The sequence below is a fragment of the Halichoerus grypus genome, chromosome 3 (genome assembly GCF_964656455.1).
Source record: "Halichoerus grypus chromosome 3, mHalGry1.hap1.1, whole genome shotgun sequence".
NCBI classification, from domain to species: Eukaryota; Metazoa; Chordata; class Mammalia; order Carnivora; family Phocidae; genus Halichoerus; species Halichoerus grypus.
In genome coordinates, this window is record NC_135714.1 from 131,010,907 (window position 1) to 131,030,688 (window position 19,782).

The following is a 19,782-nucleotide window of genomic DNA, read 5'->3' on the forward strand; positions in this document are numbered from 1 at the left end:
TGGCGGGTTAGAGCTCGGGAAACAGGCACAGTGAGCAAGTGCGGGGAGGGCGGAGGGCTCCTTGGGGCTTCTTCCCAGGGGCTTGGGAGGAGAATGGTTTTTAACCTGAGCACAAATGACTCTTGACATGTCATGAGCCCGGATTAAAACACGTTTTAAAAATTCCCTGACTAGGTGAAGGCATGGGGATGTGGCTGGAGTGGAGGGACAGTCTTCAGGTCTGGGTCCAGGGTCTGTAATCTCCCTCAGGTGGACATGTTCCCTCACAGCAGCAGGATTTAGGGGTTGAGGAGGGAGAGCTGGAAGGTCATGGAAGACAGAGTGCTGATGTCTCCATGTGCAGGTTCAAAGCCCTAAGAAAAGAAATACAGGGGACACATTCTCATGTTGGGCAGAACCAGAGGAGGGACGCAAGCAGGAGTCCCACCAGCTGCTGATCCTGCTCGGGCTGGCGCTCCCACTTCCTCCTTGCACTGTCCCACACCTCTTCTCTCTACTTTCTGGTCTGCAGAGTCTTGTCTGGAAATCTCTTCCCACTTGGAATCAGTCTGCCACTAATAATTGCAGCACAAGGGTGCCTAAGGTGCTGGGCTGCAGAGTGTGGGACTTTCAAGGATTTTGTGGTTAGGGCGGCTCTGTTCTCCATGGAAATGCTTGTACCACCTGTGGTTTTCTTTCTCTTCCTATTTGCACTTCTGATGATTCTAAGTCAACAGGACTGTAGTTTGAAGATGTGGCAGCAATTACAGAAGACCGTGACCTTCCCTGAAAGTGCAATCAATGCATTTAATTTGACAGAAAAACTTCACCTTCCCACCCTGTCCCTTATTCATTCTCAGTTGGCTGTGGGACCCTAGTTGCATGGAGAGTGGAGGGATATAAGTATCTGCCAGGACAGATGGGGTTATCCTTAGGTGTGGGGCTTCCCTAGCTCCTCATCAGGCCCACCAAGGGTGTCTGAAGGAGCTGGTTCTTGCTAGCTCATGTATCAGGCAGAATCCCCACCCCAACAGCAGACTGATGGCCAGCCCCCCAACACTGTGATTCCTTAGTAACTATTTCCTGAGAACAGGGTGATTATTTTAGTAATATAGTCACCTACTCATCTTAATTTCATTAATAAAATAGTTTCTTTTCATTATAAAATACAGGTAATTGACTAGTGCCTAATGAATAAGCTCAATGAACTTGTAGAGAGCTCTGCTGTACTTCAATAAATAGGCTATCAGCACACCTGGTTCTTGCCATAAAGACAGATAAGATGCAAATAAACTCTCAAGGACAAATAAATTGTATCTTCTAAGTTACCTTTATCAAATGCATTGCAAGATATTGATTGCTACCTTATCCAAACAAAACTCAACTGCTTAATGGCTTGTTACATTCAGGGGGCCTAAATGATCCATGTTCCCACCTCTTTGTCAAGGGCCTGAGCAATTTTTTCTAGTGTGTTGATTCTATCAGGCAGTTATTGGGAATGATGTGCACAGTGGGCTATTCTCCACTCTTAACTGCTGCATAGGTAAGGATTTCTAACACGGCAGTAACGATGACCTCACTGTGACTGGAATGGGCGGCAGTCATGGAAGCAGGATTGGGGAATAATGAAAGAAGAATCTTGTGTGGTAGATCTAGGAAAACACACTGGGGGAAGCTACTGCATTCAGGGGCCTAGAATTGAGCTTGATAGCAGAATGGCAGATTCATGAGTTTTATTTATTTATTTTTTTAAAGATTTTATTTATTTATTCATGAGAGACAGAGAGAGAGAGAGAGGCAGAGGCAGAGGGAGAAGCAGGGTCCCCGCGGAGCAGGGAGCCTGATGCGGGACTCGATCCCGGGACGCTGGGATCATGACCTGAACCAAAGGCAGACGCTTAACTGACTGAGCCACCCAGGCATCCCGGCAGATTCATGAGTTTTAAAGAGAAAAGAGGTAGAAGTGGCAATAAGCTAGAAATGCAAACAATATGATTTCTTTTTAATTTGGATGTTTCCTTTTTTTTTTTTTTTAAAAAGAACTACTCCCTTAAAATTTGATATCTGAGTTATGACAAATAAATGTGTGATTCTGATTAGATCCTGGGCTGGAAAAGACATTATTGTGGCAATTGGTAAAATTAGAATATGACCTATAAATGAAGTGGTAGTATTGTATCAATGATAAAATTCCTGAATTTGGTGACTATCATATGGGAGCTTTTGTCCTTGTCCTTGTTCATTTTCAAGTGTTTAAGAGTAAAGGGGCATGATATATACAGTTCCCTCTAACATGGTTAAAAATCGTGTGATAAAATTAAGAATGATAAAGCAAATGGGGCAAAATACTAGTAATTGCTAAACCTAGATAAAGGGGATAGACTTCTCTGTACTATTCATGCAACTTTTCTGTAAGTTTAAAATTATTTCCCAATGAGAAAATTTTTGTGTGCTTTCAGTTGTATTGGTTAAGACTTAATTCAGCTGTGACAGAAGACTCACAATAGCTTGATCAAGAGGGAAATGTATTTCTCTCTCAGGCAGAAGGAATCCAGAGGTGAACAGTCCAGGTCACAAAGTTGTCAGGGTCTAGGGCTCCGTTGCTTTTGTTATTTGTGTACCCTAGTAACTGGCTTCCACCTAATGGTCTAAGAGGGCTGCTTAAGTACCAACCATTGCCCACATTCTAGCCAGCAGGAAGGAGAAAGGTTTGAAGAAAAGGGTGAGGGGGACCCCAAAGGGCCATGTCAGCTGTGATGTGGCTGCAGTTAGCTGCAAGAGAACTAAGAAATGAAACCTTTATTCTAGTGTTCCTGGCCCACATACAAATCAGGGGTTCCAGCGTGTGGAAGAAAGGGAGCACGATGGTGGACCAACAATTCACAGTCTCTATCAAATGAAGTCATCTTAAAGAAGACAGCTTCTGCCCAGGCAGCGTCCATAAACTTGTGACCCCCGAGCCTGCTGGACGTTGGGCTGGCCCTACCACATGAACACAATCAGTTAATGCAGCAGACGATGTTTGTAGGCTGTAGTTTGTGTAGTCTGCCACCATTTCAAATAGCCAAACTCTGTGGACTTGTCAGAGACCCACTTGCTAATGACCAACTACTGGACTTGCTGAAGATTAATACTTCAAATGGCTTTGGTCTAAGAGAACAAACTTAAAAAAAAAAAAAAAAGCCGAAGATGATATTGTGAGTCAGAATAAAGGCTGTAGTGCCTTTTGGCTGCTTCCCATGCTTACAGGGAAATAGGAGTAATATTTATTTTGCAGTTGATAGAGGGTGAAGAGGCCTATTTTGTGGGAGAGTTTGCTATGCTAACAAGCAGTTTTTCTAGGTCCTTGAGATGTTGACTTTGAGGCAAGTGGTAATGGGAAATGATTCCTGGGCAAACAAACCTGAGAATCGTGGATACTATAATCTCTTAGATATTCACAGTGCATATTAATACATTAAGGGCTCTGAGAGTTTCTGCAGTAAGGAAGTCTGTTTCATTCAGAGTTGTTCAGTCTTTTTTTTTTTTTTTTAAGATTTTATTTATTTATTTGAAAGAGAGAGAGAGAGAGAGCATGAGCAGGGGATGGGAGAGGGAGAAGCAGGCTCCCTGCTGAGCAAGGAGCCTGATGCGGAGCTAGATCCGAGGACTCCGGGATCATGACCTGAGCCGAAGGCAGACGTTTAACCGACTGAACCACCCAGGTGCCCCCAGAGTCATCCAGTCTTAATTACAACTTTGTCTTTCTTCCTGCTGTCATTTATTTAACTTCTCTCCTGGGAAGACTACCTTGGGAAATGCTCTGTCAAGGCATCTTTTGAGTCACGAAGCTCATACTGATCTGCCTTTCGCTTCATTCTGAAACACTCATTCTGGACTCTGCTCATTCGTATTTGACAGAAAAGGGGACTTCAATCACCATTTAAGCATAATGACAATGTTTTTTCAGAGGGCTGAATTTAGAAGCAAATGGAAGCCATAGTCTTGTGGGGATCGGTGGCCTGACACCTAAGAGTTTTTTAAGGGATCTTTAGAAAGTCAACACCTTATTTGTGCAGTATCACAGCAAGACTGGATGGAGTCACTGTGCACGTGAGCCTCAGTGCATCAGCAGCCCCTGCCCCCAGCGCCCCTGCACTCCCCCGCACCCCCAGCAGGGACTTGAGTGCTGACAGGCAACTGCTCTGTGTTTAGGATGCTAGTTAGGAGGAGGACAACCTTTAACTATAATAGACTTTTGTTGCCAGATCTCTATGGTTAACTGGACAAGCATTACAGCCCTGGAATTCTCTTCCAAACCATGCCAAATTCTCAGAATACTAAATTGAGTTTTATTTAAGCTGGTGAGATGAGGACAGATACTTTCCCTTGCCATTTGAAACCTGCAGTGAATAAAATGAACTTGCTTTGTCTTCAGAGGGCTAACTGATAAACATAATTTTGCCTCTGTGAAGCTAACTAAACAAGAGGAATACTTTGCCCTCAATAAATTAAGAGCCCCATTAACTCAGTGCATTTTTGGTACATTTTAAGTAATTTTGCTATACTGTAACATAAGGTTTTCTTTTGTGAAGTTCATGGTGCATTTCACATGCCATCTCGTTAATTTTTACCATACCCCTAGGAGGTGGGTATTATTATTCTTACCAGGAAAATGGAGGCTCTAGACAGCCTCGGGTTGTGCAGCTAGTTGGAAGATGGCCAGAAGCAGAGGCAAGAGGTCCCTGGTCCCAAGGGTTAGCTGTCTAGCACATGGCCTTTGAAAGGCAAGTTTTCAGTGCTGTAATCTTGCCTAGGGAAAAAAAAAATCATCCCTTGGGAAAAATACTAACCATTCCGGCTTGCTCCTTTAGGCATTCACGCATGCATTCAATCATTCATTCACTCTACAAATATATACCAAGTGTCCACTTGCATGAGGCATTGTCCTGAGTATAGGAGATGCCCTTGCCCTCACGGAGATATGCCTATATACTTGTCTCAAGTGTCACATAGAGCCCTCTAGTAAGGGCTAAGGAAGGAGCTCAGGAGGATGAGCAGGTGTAATTGTAATAATAATGATAATAAGAGCTAACTCTTACATAATGAGCCTTGCACTGTTCTAAGTACCAACTTATGGTGCGCCTGGCTGGCTCAGTCAGAGAGCGATGCTTGATCTCGGGGTCTTGAGTTCAAGCCCCATGTTGGGTAGGGATTACTAAAACAATAAATAAGCTTTAAAAAAGTACCGACTTATGTATTCTCATAACAACCCTTTGAGGTGGCTACCATTGTTAATCTATATTACAGATGAGGAAATTGAGGCCCATGGCGGTTCCGTTGCCCAGTTCACACGGAGTAGGTGGGATCCCAGCCAGGCAGTTAGTACTAACCATTAGTCATAATACCTCTCTAGAAAACCTCTCAAAGTCAGGGGACGGAAAAGCAATGGTTCTGGGGGCCCTTTGGGCTGTGGTCACAGTGTCAGGCTAGGGGAGTGGCTCTAGTGCACAAGGTACCAACTGTGTGATGGCCAGATTCTGAGTCAGGCTGGGACAGCCATTTGAACAGAACGAGGGGCTCACTGAGCCCTTTGCCTCCAGTGGACACATTAGGCAGACTTATCCCAAGCAAAGACCTTCCAGACTGTAAGGGGCTCATGGCCCCACATCCGGCCACCTCCCATTCCAAAGACGGCTGTGGCTTTCAACCTCCCCTCATCTGCCAAGGATAAGATGTGTGGAGTTAGGGCCAGGATGCAGAAGTGGGGAGTGGCAGTGATGAGTCCCTGGCACACTTACCCTCGTTTGGACTCAATCCCAGCATCCCCCTATACCAGGGCTGGAGGTGGCAGACACAGCATGTCTTACTTTCTTGAGGCTGTCGGATGCCCGTTGGCTCCCTGCCCCTTTCTTAGCCCAGCTCATGTCTCTCTTCCTCTCCCCAGATGACACTGGGCCCCCTGTGCCAGGGAGGGTGCTGCACAGAAGTCAGAAGACGTGGATTTCCACTCTCTAGAAAGTTGTCTGGCATCCACTTCCTACCTTGAGGTCCTGGCAGTGGAGAACTTTGCTTTTAGAAATGGGTGTACTCTGGAAAATGGTGTGACTGAATCCTGATTAGCAGACTGAATCCTAATCAACAGCTTTGCTTCATCCTCACCTCTGACATTTTCTGCCTCCTTGAAGGGAAAGCAAGGACAGGGCTGAGTGAGGCTCTCTTATCCACCTCGGTCCATTGAAGGCTCACAGCAGCCCATTTTACAGGTGGGAAAACTGAGGCCCTTAGAGAGAAAATAAGTTGCAGAAGGAGAGGAAGCTGTCCTTTGGTTCAGAATCGGAAGTGAAGCCAGAAGGGGTGGAGTGCTGAGGTGTGCCTCCTGAGGCCGCAGCCAGATGCCCTTGGATCTGCAGACACTAGGTGCGTTTTGAGATCATAAAATGGGGAAGGAGCAAGTGAAGAGATGGGAGTCCCAGACAGGCTTCTTGACGTAACTGCACCCGGACTGGGCCTTGGAGAAAAGACAGGAGAGGAGGTGTGATGTCGCGGCTGAGCAAAGGCCTGGAGCCTGAGTGCACGGGTTCAGGCCCCAGTGTGGCCCTCGTCAGCTGTGCGACCTTGGGCAGTGTATACCCCGGAGGACTGTTATCAGGACCAAGAGAGCTGAAGCACAGAAATAAAACCAGCACACACAGTGCCTGCCCTGCAGGAGGCGCCCACTCGGGTTAGTGTTAGGGAACCAGGGTTCGTTTTTGGGACTCTGGAATGGCTCATTTTATCATTTTGTGGATTTTCCCTAAATCCATTAGGTCTTTCAGAATAACTTAATTCTGGAGTTAAATTATAAAAATTGCCACTGTCCTCCAGCCCCATTGGCCTCTTTTTGTTCCTCATTCTCAGAAAGTGCTTCCCTACCTCAGGGCTGTTCCTTCCCTCTGCAGAGCGTGCCCCCCGCCCCACCTCCTCAAGATGCCTTTCCTGTTCCCCTGGTACCTTCCATCGCATCACCCTGCTTATTCCTTCAGAGTTGTTGTCCCCGCCCATGATCTTATTTATCATCTGACTTCCCCAGGGAGCTTGTTCACTGCTCTCTCTCCAACACTCCGCATAGCAGCCTGAACATAATAAAAGATCTGATGAATGAATGAATGAATGAATGAATGACAAGGTTGGCTCTTGATGTCTGGCCCCCAAGCCCATGCCTCACCACCTGCTGCTGTCCCAGATGATACTTGCTCCAGAACCTTCCCTGCCCTGGCTGGTGCAAAGCCACCTTGCTCTCCCCTGAACACACACACACAGCCTTTGTGGTCTGTACCATCACTGGGTGATGTTGCATAGGCTGCGTCTCACCCCTCACACTTGCCTTTATGGTTTAACGATTGCATCATTTCACATTCCTGTGACAAGGCCCCATGGCCCCAGCCGGGTGATAAATGTTCCTGGAGGGAGTGTGTTGGGTAAAGTAGAAAAAAGAGACATCTGCTGAGGGTGTGTATGAGGGGTGGCAGAGGGCTGTAGCAAAGATGGGAGCAATGTCTGAGGCCCCAGCTCTGCACAGAGGTTCTGGGAACCTGAGCTACATCCAAGAGGTGGGACAGGATGGTCCAGAAGGCTACAGAGGAATGGAGAAGGGGGCTGCTGGTCAGGGCCAGATCTGAGTGTATGACAGTGTTAGCAAACTCACTCAAGAGAGAGGCCCTGGATGAGAAAGAGCTAAGGGCAACCCAATAAAGAAATAAAAGAAGGTGAGAGATTGGTGATAGCAAAAACAGGCCAAGCAAAGATTAGGATCCCTTGCAGGTGCATATCAGATGATCATAAGGAACTTTCAGATCTGTGTTCTAGTTTCATCTCCACCACTTAGATTAGTCTTATCTTGGGCAAGTTTTTTAACTGTTCTGAGCTTCACCTTCCTTGTGTGCAAAGTGGGGATAACAGTCGCCAACCTTGTAAAGATTAAATGGCAGAGCCAGGGTAGAGCATGGAGTACTACCCAATAATGTAATGTAATGTAATGTAATGTAATGCAATGTAATGTAATGTAATGTAATGTCATTAGACTGGGAAAGCCGAGTTGAATGGTGATAAACTTCCTGAACAGAATGGGTGAACCAAGGGCCTTTTAACTTGGCCAGGGATTCCAGCTTACGGGGGAGAGAGAGTGTAATTTAGCCTGCTCGAGCCGCCATAACAAAATACCATAGCTTGGGTGGTTTAAACCACAGAAATGTGTTTTCTCACAGCTCTAGAGGCTGGAAGTCTGAGATCAAGGTGCCAGCATGGTCCTGTTGGGTCGGGGCCCCATCTTTATGACCTCATTTAGCCTCAATTACTTCCTTAGAGGCCCCAGCTCCAAATAGAGTCACACTGGGGTTAGGGTTTCAACATATGAGCAAGGGGGAGGCACAAATATTCAGTCTATAATGGGAGGATGAGGGATCACTTGAGTGACAAGAAGTCCTCTGGGCACTTCGAGGAGAGGACCAGTTCCCCCAAGCTGTGGCCAGGGTGGGCTTTTGAGTGCAGGATGAGGATGGATGAGTTCGGCCTTGCTCACCTCTGACTGGCCTTGCGGTGACATCCCATTACGTGCACAGCCAAGATCGGCCCTTTGGAATCAGGACATTACCATCTGTATGCTGCTTTTCCCCTGTCCTCAGGAAGTGCAGTGGGGGCTCTCAGAGAGGGGAAACCTCATCATCAGACACATTTCCATCCAGAGCTTCCATTGGCCCCTGGTGGTGGGGAAGGCCATTCCTTCTTTGTGGAGTGCAGTAGTGTCCTATGCCACCCAAATACCATTTCTAGGACAAATTCCCTCACCAGGCATTCTTTTTATTTTTAATTTTTTAATTAATTATTTTTCTCCCCAGTTTTCTTGAGAATAATTGACATATATCACTGTATAAGTTGAAGTTATACAACATGATGGTTTGGTTTACATACATTGTGGAATGATACCACAAGAAGTTCAGCTAATATCTACCTTCTCATATAGATACAATGAAAAGAAAGGATAAAGGGAAAAAATGGTTTCTCCTTGTGATGAGAACTCTTAGGATCTACTCTCTTCATTTCCCCATGTATCTCGCTCGCAACAGTGTTAGCTGTAGTCGTCGTGTTGTACATGACATCCCTAGTACTTACGTACCTTATAACTGGAAGTTTGTACCTTTTGACCAGTCTCCTCTAATGTTTCCTCCCCCTACCACCCACACCTACCCCCACCTCTGGGAACCACAAATACAATTCCTTTTTCTATGAATTTGGTTGCTTGTTTTTTAGATTCCATAGGTAGGTGAGATCATACGTACAGTATTTGTCTTTCTCTTTTTGGCTTACTTCACTTAGCATAATGTCCTCAAGTGCCACCCATGTTGTCACAAATGCCAGGATTTCCTCGTTCTTTATGGCTGACTGGTATCCTGTTGTATCTCTGTATCACAACTTCTTTAGCCATCCATCCACGGATACACACTTAAGTTGTTTCCATGTCTTGGCTGTTGTAAATACTGCTGCTGTGAACATGGAGGTGCAGGTATCTTTTTGAATTCATGGTTTCCTTCTCTTTGGATTTATTCCCAGAAGTAGAATTGCTGGATCGTATGGCAGTTCTGTTTTTGAGGATCCTTCATACTATTTTCCACAGTGGCTGTACCCTCGCCAGGCATTATTTATTTATTTATTTATTTGCCAGGCATTCTTGATGTTCTCTCGGTGGTGTTGTTCCATGGTGATTTGCCTTTGTGCCCATTTTTGATACATACATTTTCCTATGTATTTATCAAATGAATTACAAAACAAATGAGAGAATGAGTGAATGAGTGGGTCTTTTTTACTGAAGTGTAATTGGCATATAACATCATATTGTTTCCAGGTGTACAATATAATGATTTAATAATGGTATCCATTGTGAAATGGTCACCACAGTAAGTCGACGTACGATCTGAGTCTCTTTCATTTTGACTGTAGTTACCTGAGAGCAGAGTTTATTCTTTCTTTCCACAGAAACGTTCTGGCCAAAAGAGCACCCGACATGACAGGCTCGTCATCAACACAGCTAGTCACTTAGGACATAAATGTGGCAATCTCAGGAATATTTTTGTCTTCACTGCGTTGGCCTTTTTACTCCAAGTTTACTCAGGTCCAACCTCGCTTTACATAAAGCAAAAAAGAACATCAATCCTAGAGGATTTAACCTTCCCGGCTCCATAGTACTCGGCCTTCTCAAGGTGACTCCATATGTAGATCTTGAGCCATGGAGGGGACTGCCGCTCAGTCATTTTCCGGGGTATGTTCCCTTCACGTTCACTCTGTTTACACATGGAAACATTGGAGCAGCTGTGTCTTTGTGTTTGCCAAGATCCAGCCTCACTGAAGAGTTGTTTAGCCAATCGCACTTACTGTGCTTCTGCTTTGTCCCCGGCACCCTAGGTAGTAGGTGGATCTGGGATGAATTATGCCAATAATGAATTATGCCAATCAGGGAGGACACGCCTCCACTGTCAGGGAGCTCAGAAAGGGGTTAGGAGACGGGACACAGACACAGGAAATTACCTAAGGGGAACTGTAGAAGCAGAAAAGGATTTCATGATTCCTGTGGGCCTGTTAACCATGAGCAGGGCTTATCTCTCATTGAGGAGGCGTTTGATAGGAAAGCTTGGATTCAGTTAGCAGCTGAGTGGGAGAAGCGAAGCAAGCAAGGTGCACCTCTACAGAGCTGTTGTTATTAACATTGACCATCCCCTAGCTCACTATGGTAGGGGGCTGAGGAAATTGGTAGACAAGTGGTTCTCAAGCAGGAGACTTTGTCCCCATGGGACACTTGGGCAATGTCTGGAGACATTTTTGGCTGTCACAATGAAGGAGGGCAAAAAGGTCCTTCTGGCATCCAGTGGGTAGAGGCCAGGGGTGCTGATAAACATCCCACACTGTATAGGATGACCCCTCACAACAAAGAATTATCCAGCCCAAAATGTTAATGGTACTGAGCTTGAGAAACCCAGTGAGAGCCTGAGGGAGAGTCTGGAGTCTGGTCTGAGTGGTGGGAACTGGGTCACTTCACTTCCTTGGGTCAGCGTTTACTTATCTATGACGTAACAAGCTCTTAGGTTACATGTGGCTCTAACAATTCTGTGATTCAGTGAAGCTAACAAGCTGGAGATTAAAGATGAGATGTGAATATCTTCAGAATTTTGTGCTTTTTTAAAAAGCAGAAGAAATATGGGGAGTTTTAAGAGACTTTCTAGGAAATAGTGCTTAAACCTCAGATGAATCGTTAAAAATTAGAACCATTTTATCCTCCTAAAACTTGTAAAAGAAATTGCAAGAGCCTTGTTCTCATGCTTTGTCACTATGGAAGGAATTCTTGCTGGGGCTCAAGGGACTGCCCAGAGCAGAATCTTCTAGAATTACACAGACACTAAGATGCCAGCCAGCCACACCTGAGGGCCGCTTTTCAAGTATTGTCTCAGCTGCCAAGTTCCTGAAAGGGGAAGCACAGCTTTCCCTAGCCTGGGCCATTCTTCATGTCCTCCGACTGAATTAGAGCCACACCCTGTCTGCCACAGATCTTCTTCATATCAAAAGACGCCTGTTCTTCTAGACCTTAAGAATTAATCAGAATAGAAAGACTGAGAAAACAACCTTTGCCTACTCAGGGAAGCTGGCCTAAAGACAGCACAAATTGTTAGAGTTGCCCATAGATTGGTCATATTACATTTATCAGTACTTTCCAGAAAAAGCAGTAGATTCTACTAAAATCCCCTTGCCACAAAATAGTAAAGGCTTTTTTTTGGTATTGTTAAAACTTTTTCCCAATATTAAAAATTCAAATCATGCTTGTAAAACATTCTATTTATAAAGAAAAAATTCTATATGAAGATAACTCTAATTAAGGATCTATTACCAGAAATACAAATCAAAACCACAAGGAGATACCACCTCACACCAGTCAGAATGGCTAAAATTAACAACTCAGGAAACAACAGATGTTGGAGAGGATGTGGAGAAAGGGGAAACCTCTTACACTGTTGGTGGGAGTACAAACTGGGGCAGCTACTCTGGAAAACAGTATGGAGGTTCCTCAGAAAGTTAAAAGTAGAACTACCCTATGATCCAGCAATTGCACTACTAGGTATTTATCCAAAGGACACAAAAATAGTGACTCGAAGGGGCACATGCACCCCAATGTTTATAGCAGCAATATCCACATTAGCCAAACTATGAAAAGAGCCCAGATGTCCATCAATGGATGAATGGAAAAAGAAGATGTGGTACATAGATACAATGGAATATTGCTTAGCTATCAAAAAAAAAAAAAAAATGAAATCTTGCCATTTGCAATGATGTGGTATTATCCTAAGTGATATAATTCAGTCAGAGAAAGACAAATATCATATGATTTCACTCAAAACAGAGTACCATAGGGGTAGGGATGGAAAAAGAAAATAAGACAAAAACAGAGAGGGAGGCAAACCAGAAGACTCTTAGCTCTAGAAAACAGACTGAGGGTTGCTGGAGGGGAGGGTGGGGGGATAGAGTAACTGGGTGATAGACATTAAGGAGGGCGCGTGATGTAATGAGCCCTGGATGTTATATGCAACTGATGAATCACTAAACTCTACCCTGAAACTAATAATATACTATATGTTAACTAAGTTGAATTTAAATTTAAAAAAGGATCTATTACCATGTCATAATATGATAAATTTGAATTTCAGAATGTTTGAGCAGCATTTTCATGAAAGTATCAGAATTTATTCGTAGGTATTTACCATCACAAGTCATCTATATGTAATTAGAATTCTAAAACAGAATGCTTTCTGTACCAATGTAAACAGAGGCCCCAAAGGTCAAGAAGAAGTGAGTAGATGCTGTCTACACTCAGGAGCCAACGCAAGGTAAGTCCACTGTGAAGGACTTACTAAGGGGGCAGCCAGTAACTGTTTTGTGACGAGGCTTTCTCTGGATCTTCGGAGAGGTTGTCATTGTGTGAGCTTCCTGTTCCACCCCACCCCATGGAGGAGTGGGGGGTGCTTCCTCCCCACCTGAAACCAAGTGACAAAGGGGAATTCAAGAAAACCAGGGGGCTTGACACTCTCCCCAAGTTTGTGAGAGCATGAGGCCTAGTATGAGAACAGAGTAAGGTCACATTGCCATCATTGCTCCCCCTAGTGGCGGGGGCAAGAATGCAGAGTTTTCCAGTGCCCCAAGCACACCTCTCCAAGGGTCCACTGAGGAGTCGTTTCAAGAGAGCCTTGCTCAGGAGGGCTGTGCGGAGGAGTGAGTGGGCCTCGACAAAGGGAGAGTCTGTGTGAGGTACATGCCTGATGATAAGGCACTGAGGCTCAATGTCAGTGGAGAAATGTCAGCCATGTCTTGGGAATTTCAGCAGGGGTGCACAACAGAGCAATCTCCCAGACCATAAAAGCTTTCCAGGAGACTAAGTGCCAGCCTCAGACATCTGCCAAGTTCCAAGTGTACAAATGTCCTATTATGTCTGTATTCAAAGACTGTGGCCATCTTTCCCTAAAATTCTCCCTCCTTAGCCCAAATCTGGAAGGTCAGAAACAGAAGCTATGGGAGGAAGAAGTAGAGTCTGGAAGAAAGAATAAAATCCGACCTTCCTTCACAGCTCCACTTCAGGTTTCCAGGGTGAAAGCATAGACGAACTTGCAGAAGGAGAAGCTCTAAATAAAATAAGAGGTTGGAGTTGTTATTATACCAGAAGGGGTATTTTTAAAACTACCTTTATTAAGAGGTCTAACTTACATACAATAGACCACCCATTCTGTGGACAGTTCAATGAGTTTGGACACATGTGTATACGTGCATAACTACCATACAATATTTCCATCATCTTCAAAAGTCCCTGTGCCTCTTACTATCCATTCTTCATCCTCCTCCAGCCCAGGTGACCACTGATGTACCCTCTGCCTCTGTAGATTAATTTTAATTTTATAGAAAAATGAAAATTACAGAATTTCATATGAATGGAATCATACGGTATGCACTCTGGTATCTGGCTTCTTTCACTCAGTATAAAATTTCTGAGATCTATCCATGTTGTGTGTATCAGCACTGTGTTCCTTTTTATTCCTGAATAGTGCTCTATTGAATGGGTATATTATAGTTTACTTTTCATTCACCTATTGATGGACATTTGTTTTTTTTTTTCCTGGATTTGAGCTATTATTAATAACCTATGAATATTCTTTTACAAGTCTCCACACAGACATGGTTTCATTTCTTCTGGGTAATTACCTACGAGTGGAAATTGTGGGGCTGTATGGTACATGGGTGTTTACTTTTATAACACATTGCCCAGTGTTCATCCTTAAAGGTTCTTCCATTTTATAGGACTGCCAGAAACAATGTATGGGAATCCCAGTTGCTCCACACCTTTCACAACTTTTGGTCATGTCAGACTTTTAAATTTTAGCTATTTTAGTGGTTGTGTGGTGGTATCTCATTGCAGTTTTAATTTTCATTTTCCAGATGACTAATGATGTTGAGCATCTTATTAGGTGCTTATTGGTCATTTGTATATTTTCTTTTGTCGATGTCTCTTCAATATTTTATCCCATTTTTAAAAATTGATTTACTAGTTTTCTATTTTCTACTGAGCTGTAGCTCAGTAATTAGAGTCTTCCTATAGTCTAGACACAAGTTCTTTGTCAGGTACATATTGCTAATATCTTCTTCCAGTCTGTGATTTGCTCTTTCATGTTCTTAGTGTAGCCTTTTGAAGACAGATTTTTCAAATTTGAGAAAGCTCTATCAATTTTTCCCTTTTATTGTTTATGCTTTTTTTATGAGACATTCAAATTACTGAAACGAGATTTTTTCTGCAATTGAAAGTGCTCAGAAGACTTTTGATTACCTAAGAGTAACTGGAAAAGTTCCTGGGGACCTGCCTGAGATTCCATCCAAAGTCAGAGAAGGACCAGCCCCCCCCCCCACCCTGGGGGCCATTTCAGGAAAGGATTGGACAGCCGTTAGGCAGAAATTCTAGGAAGATGTTAGCTCAGCTTCTTATTTTTTGTAGTTTTTTTTTTTTTTTTAACAACTGATACAGTTTTAGGAACAAGTCAAACACAACAAGGTTAAAAATTACAGGTGAGGGATTTTTCTTTCATATTCCTCTTCCTTTCAATAATTTCAGAGTGTGGGATTCAAACAATCTGCACTGTTTAACAAGCCTTCCTATAAGGAAGCTCTGGGTTTTGTTTTTGGTTTGTTTTTCACAAACATCTGTAAAATCATCATGCTGCAAGTTGAGCCTGTTATATTACAGGAAATAGGCTTAGGAAAGGAACATATAAGCATCTCTTCTTCAAACTAAATAATTGCATGCTCAGTTCCTAAAATGTCTCTTCTGGATTTATTTTCCGATTCTTTTATTATCTTGGTTGCTCTCTGCAAAGCCTCTCAGCATTCTCCCAATCCCCTTTCAGATGCTAAGCCCAGATCTAAGTGGCCAGTCTCCTAGCGAAGTCCTGAGGGCATCGAGAGTGATCCCTAGTGCCCACTCCTCCCCAAGCATCCCAGCATCATAGTGACTGTCCAAACACAGCATGATGAGGGCAACCCATTTCCTTTGGATTCCACCCTAACCAGCATTGTATCTGTATGCTAAAAAGCTTTGAGGCTCTAAATTCACAGCCAAAGTATCCATCTCTGAACATTGGGGGAAAACAAAACACACATCGAGGTCGAGAGATTCTGACAGTAGAATGAGTGAAATTAATGAAAATTCAACACGGTATGTGCATCTACAGTCAGCCAATCTACAACAGCTGCTGGACAGCCAGGCAACAAGGACCCCTGGGCCTTTGAACTTGTTTCTACCACCAAGGATGTTCTTTCCCCAGATGGGCCTATGGCACATTTCCTGAGACCATTCAGGTCTGCTCTCAGAGGGTGCCTTGTCGGCGAGAGTTTTCCTGATCACCCTGACCGCAACTCTCTAACTCGGCTCAGCCCACTCGGACCCCCTCCTGGAAATTCCCAATCCTGCTTTTAGGCTACTTTGTATGTCCCCATGGCACTTAACGGACATGGTTTATAGTTGTAGTTGCCAGTTTCTGTACTGTCTGTCTGCCCTGGGAGAATGTAGTTTGTGTATGCTATGTTCACTGCTTTATTCCTCCATTTTGAGAAGAGTTCCTGGCACAGAGAGTTCCTTGACAAATCATCTATGACTAAATAAATCTATGAATGCAGGTAGAATTTTTTTGTGGCTAGGAAGAGTTCTTGAACGTAGATTTGTATCTATTTTTTGGAGTGCGTATATAATGCTTACTATATCTCATTTAATCCTCATGACAGTCGTAGGAGGGAGGACTATTGTCCTCAATGGTGGATGAGGAAACAGAGGCAGGGGGCCAAGTCACATCTGGTGTGTGGCAGCCTGATCCAGAGTCTGTGCTCTCAGACTCTACCCTGCTGCCTCCCTGAATTAAATAACTGGAATGTATTTGGCAGAAACCCAGGAATTGAACAGATTTGGGCTGGGGCCAACCTATAGTTCTTTCTGGACAAGGTGAATAGAGCACAGGCAGTGGGAGAATAGAAGGTAGACCCAGGATGGAGGCAAAAGAATAAGAGGGAGATCAGAGATGGGGGGGGCGGTATCCCAGGAGAGAAGGGCAGGCACTGGGAGAGGCTGACAAGATGCCTGAAGGAGCTAACTGAGACTTCAACTGGTGTCCTACAGGGATTCTTCGGTTTCAGCAACTGAGGGCTGGGGAAAGAAGTATGGGTATGGGGGTGCCTGGGTGGCTCAGTCGGTTAAACATCTGCCTTTGACTCAGATCATGACCCCAGGGTCCTGGGATCGAGCCCCACATCGGGCTCCCTGCTCGGCGGGGAGCCTGCTTCTCCCTCTCCTTCTGCCCGCCACTCCCTCTGCTTGTGCTCTGTCTCTCTCTCTCTCTCTCTCTCTCTCTGTCAAATAAATAAATAAGATCTTTAAAAAAAAAAAAAAAAAGAAGTATGGGTATGGGGCTAAGCATATGAGAGGGCTTCGGAGGTGAGGTGGGGAAACCATAAAGGAAAAGAAAAAGAAGAAAACCTCAATTCTGAGAAATTATCATTCATGCTCTCTCCCCTCATCTTGGAATATCAAATCAATTTATTGATTGAAACTCCTTTAAGAAATGAGTGGATAGGGGCATCTGGGTGGCGCAGTCGGTTGAATGTCCGACTCTTGCTTTCTGCTCTGGTCATGATCTTGGGGTCCTGGGATCGAGCCCTACATCGGGCTCCTCGCACTGTGCAGGGTTCTGCTTCAGATCCTCGCTCTCCCTCTGCCCCTCCCTCTGCTTGCTTGCATACAACTTCTCTCTAGAATGAATAAATAAATCTTTTTTTAAAAAGTTAGTAGATGAACAAATTGTGGTATGTTCCTGTAATGGAACACTGCTCAGCAATAAAAAAGAATGAAGTAGTGATATACCCCCAAACATTGGATGAATGTCAAAAAAATGTGGAATGAAAGAAACTGCAGTGGCCTGAATGTTTGTGTACCAACCCCCCAAATACATATGTGCAAATCCTGATGCCCAAAGTGATGGTATTAGGAGGTGGGGCCTTTGGGAGGAGATTAGGTTATGAGGGTGGCACCCTCATGAATGAGATTAATGCCTTTATAAAAGAGGCCCAAGAGAGCTCCCTTGCGCCTTCCATGTGAGGACGCAGGGAGAAGTCTACAACCTGGAAGAGGGCCCTCACCCATGCTGGTGCATTGATCTTGGACTTCCAGCCTCAGAATTGTAGGAAATAAATTTCTGTTGTTTATAAGCTACTCAGTCTATTAGTATTTTATTATAACATCATGAACTGACTAAGACAGAAGCCAAACAAAAAATATATTCTGAATGATTCCACTTACATAAAATTCTAGACAAGCAAATTAATCCATATAACAGAAAGCAGATCCATGGTTGCTTGGGGCTAGGGCTATGGATGCGGGAAGGGGCAGGAGAGAGGGATTCTTAAGGGATGCAAGGAAGCTTTTGGAGGTGATGGGTATATTCCTGTCTTGATTGTGGTAATGGTTTCATAGGAGTATACTTATGTCAAAACTCATCAAAATGTACACAAAAAAACATGAGTGATTAAATCTATAAATCTATAAATCTTTGGAGAGGTTCTCCCAAGGCTTTTAAGTTGAGAACTCTCATCTTTTCCTAAGATTGATAAATAATTTCTTTTTTTTTTTTTTTTGTAAGTTGGGGATGAAGAGTAGTAGTTAAAAACACCTTTCTTTACTCAACATATCTTCCCTGTACAGGGTTGGCTACACTTGCTCCTGTCTCCCTTTCCTGCATGAGGAAACTTCCCTGGCCCCAGAGGTTTCTTGGGGCTTACAGTAGATTGAATTGCAGCCCCCAAAAGATATGACCACCTAGAACCTCAAAATATGACCTTATTTGGAATAAGGGTCTTTGTAGATGTAGTTGAGGTAAGAATCTTAAAATGAGATCATCCTAGATTAGGATCCACCCTAAATCCAATGATGAGTGTCCTTATAAGACACATAAAAGGAGAAAACACAGAGACATAGGAACACCACGTGAAGACAAAGACAGAGAATGGGATGATGCTGTAGGCCAACGAATGCCAAAAATTATTAGCAGCCACCAGAAGGTAGGAGGGGCATGGAACAGATTCTCTCACAAAACCTCCAGAAGGGACCATCCCTACCAACACCTTGACTTTGGACTTCTGGCCTCCAGAACTGTGAGAAAAATTTCTGTTTTCTGCTTGTAGTAATATGTTATGGTAGCCCTAGCAAACGAATGCAGCAGCCCTAGGTATTTTTACTCCTTACTATCCTTAATTAATTCTACCCCCATATCTTATTTTTGCTGTTTGTTCTTCCTTCTCCAAACTAATCCTGTTAGAATTTTCCCCTTTTGGTATTTGGCCATTTCTGCCTCGATGGATGTTCACTAACTGCTCTAAACTTCACTTTCGTCATTTGTAAGGTGGATATGCCTACTAACACCTAGGGCTGGTTGGGAGGATTGAATGGGCTAATATGTGTACACACTCTTAGAGCAGTGCCTGGCATATAGTAGATGCTGTATATATATTATTACCATTATATTATTACCATAATATATTATATATATTATTATTATATGTATATATATTATTACCCCCAGTTCTGACGGGGTGACTCAGCTTGTAGCTTCTTCAAAATTAATAGTACATTTTCTTCTATCATTTAGGTTATTGAAATTATTGTATTACTCTTGGATCTAGAAGGACCCTTTTATGGGTTCCTGGGATCAATTCTGAACCAGGTTTTCAGCAAATCCCTTCATGGTCTTCACCAACTAATTGAAAACTTTTGTGGTGTTGGAGCCTGTCATGGTTTAGCTTAATGGGCTGGGTGATGAGCAAATGAGCCCAAGGCCATTGCTTGGTCCACCATATAAGTAAGTTCATTGCTCTTTTCCATGGCTACAGCCTGACTTGAGGCATCATTTTGCAAACGTGGGCCATTGGTCATATAGGGACAGAGCGAAAGGCTATAAGAGGCTTGTAAAAATTCATCGGCATGGTCAGAAAAATAAAAGTATGTTTACGTTGGTGTGTGGTTAGCAGAGTCCACTTCATGGCTAAAATTCATATGACATCTGACTTTAAGCCTTACCTTTCTCATAGAGGTACAAAGAAATCATATAGAATAAAAAACATGGAACATCCACATAATTAGTTATGAATTTCCTCATCTACAAAGAATAAATGCATTTGAAGATAATGAAAGTTTAATGGAATGTGTTTAGAACTTTCCATTTCATTTCA

The 19,782-nt window shown here is 43.6% G+C and overlaps 1 protein-coding gene across 1 annotated transcript in view; it reads left to right on the forward strand.

Moving 5' to 3' along the window:
• TRIM2 (tripartite motif containing 2) overlaps positions 1-19,782 on the forward strand; it is a 172,797-nt gene that overhangs the window by 22,482 nt on the left and 130,533 nt on the right. The window lies entirely within an intron of this gene.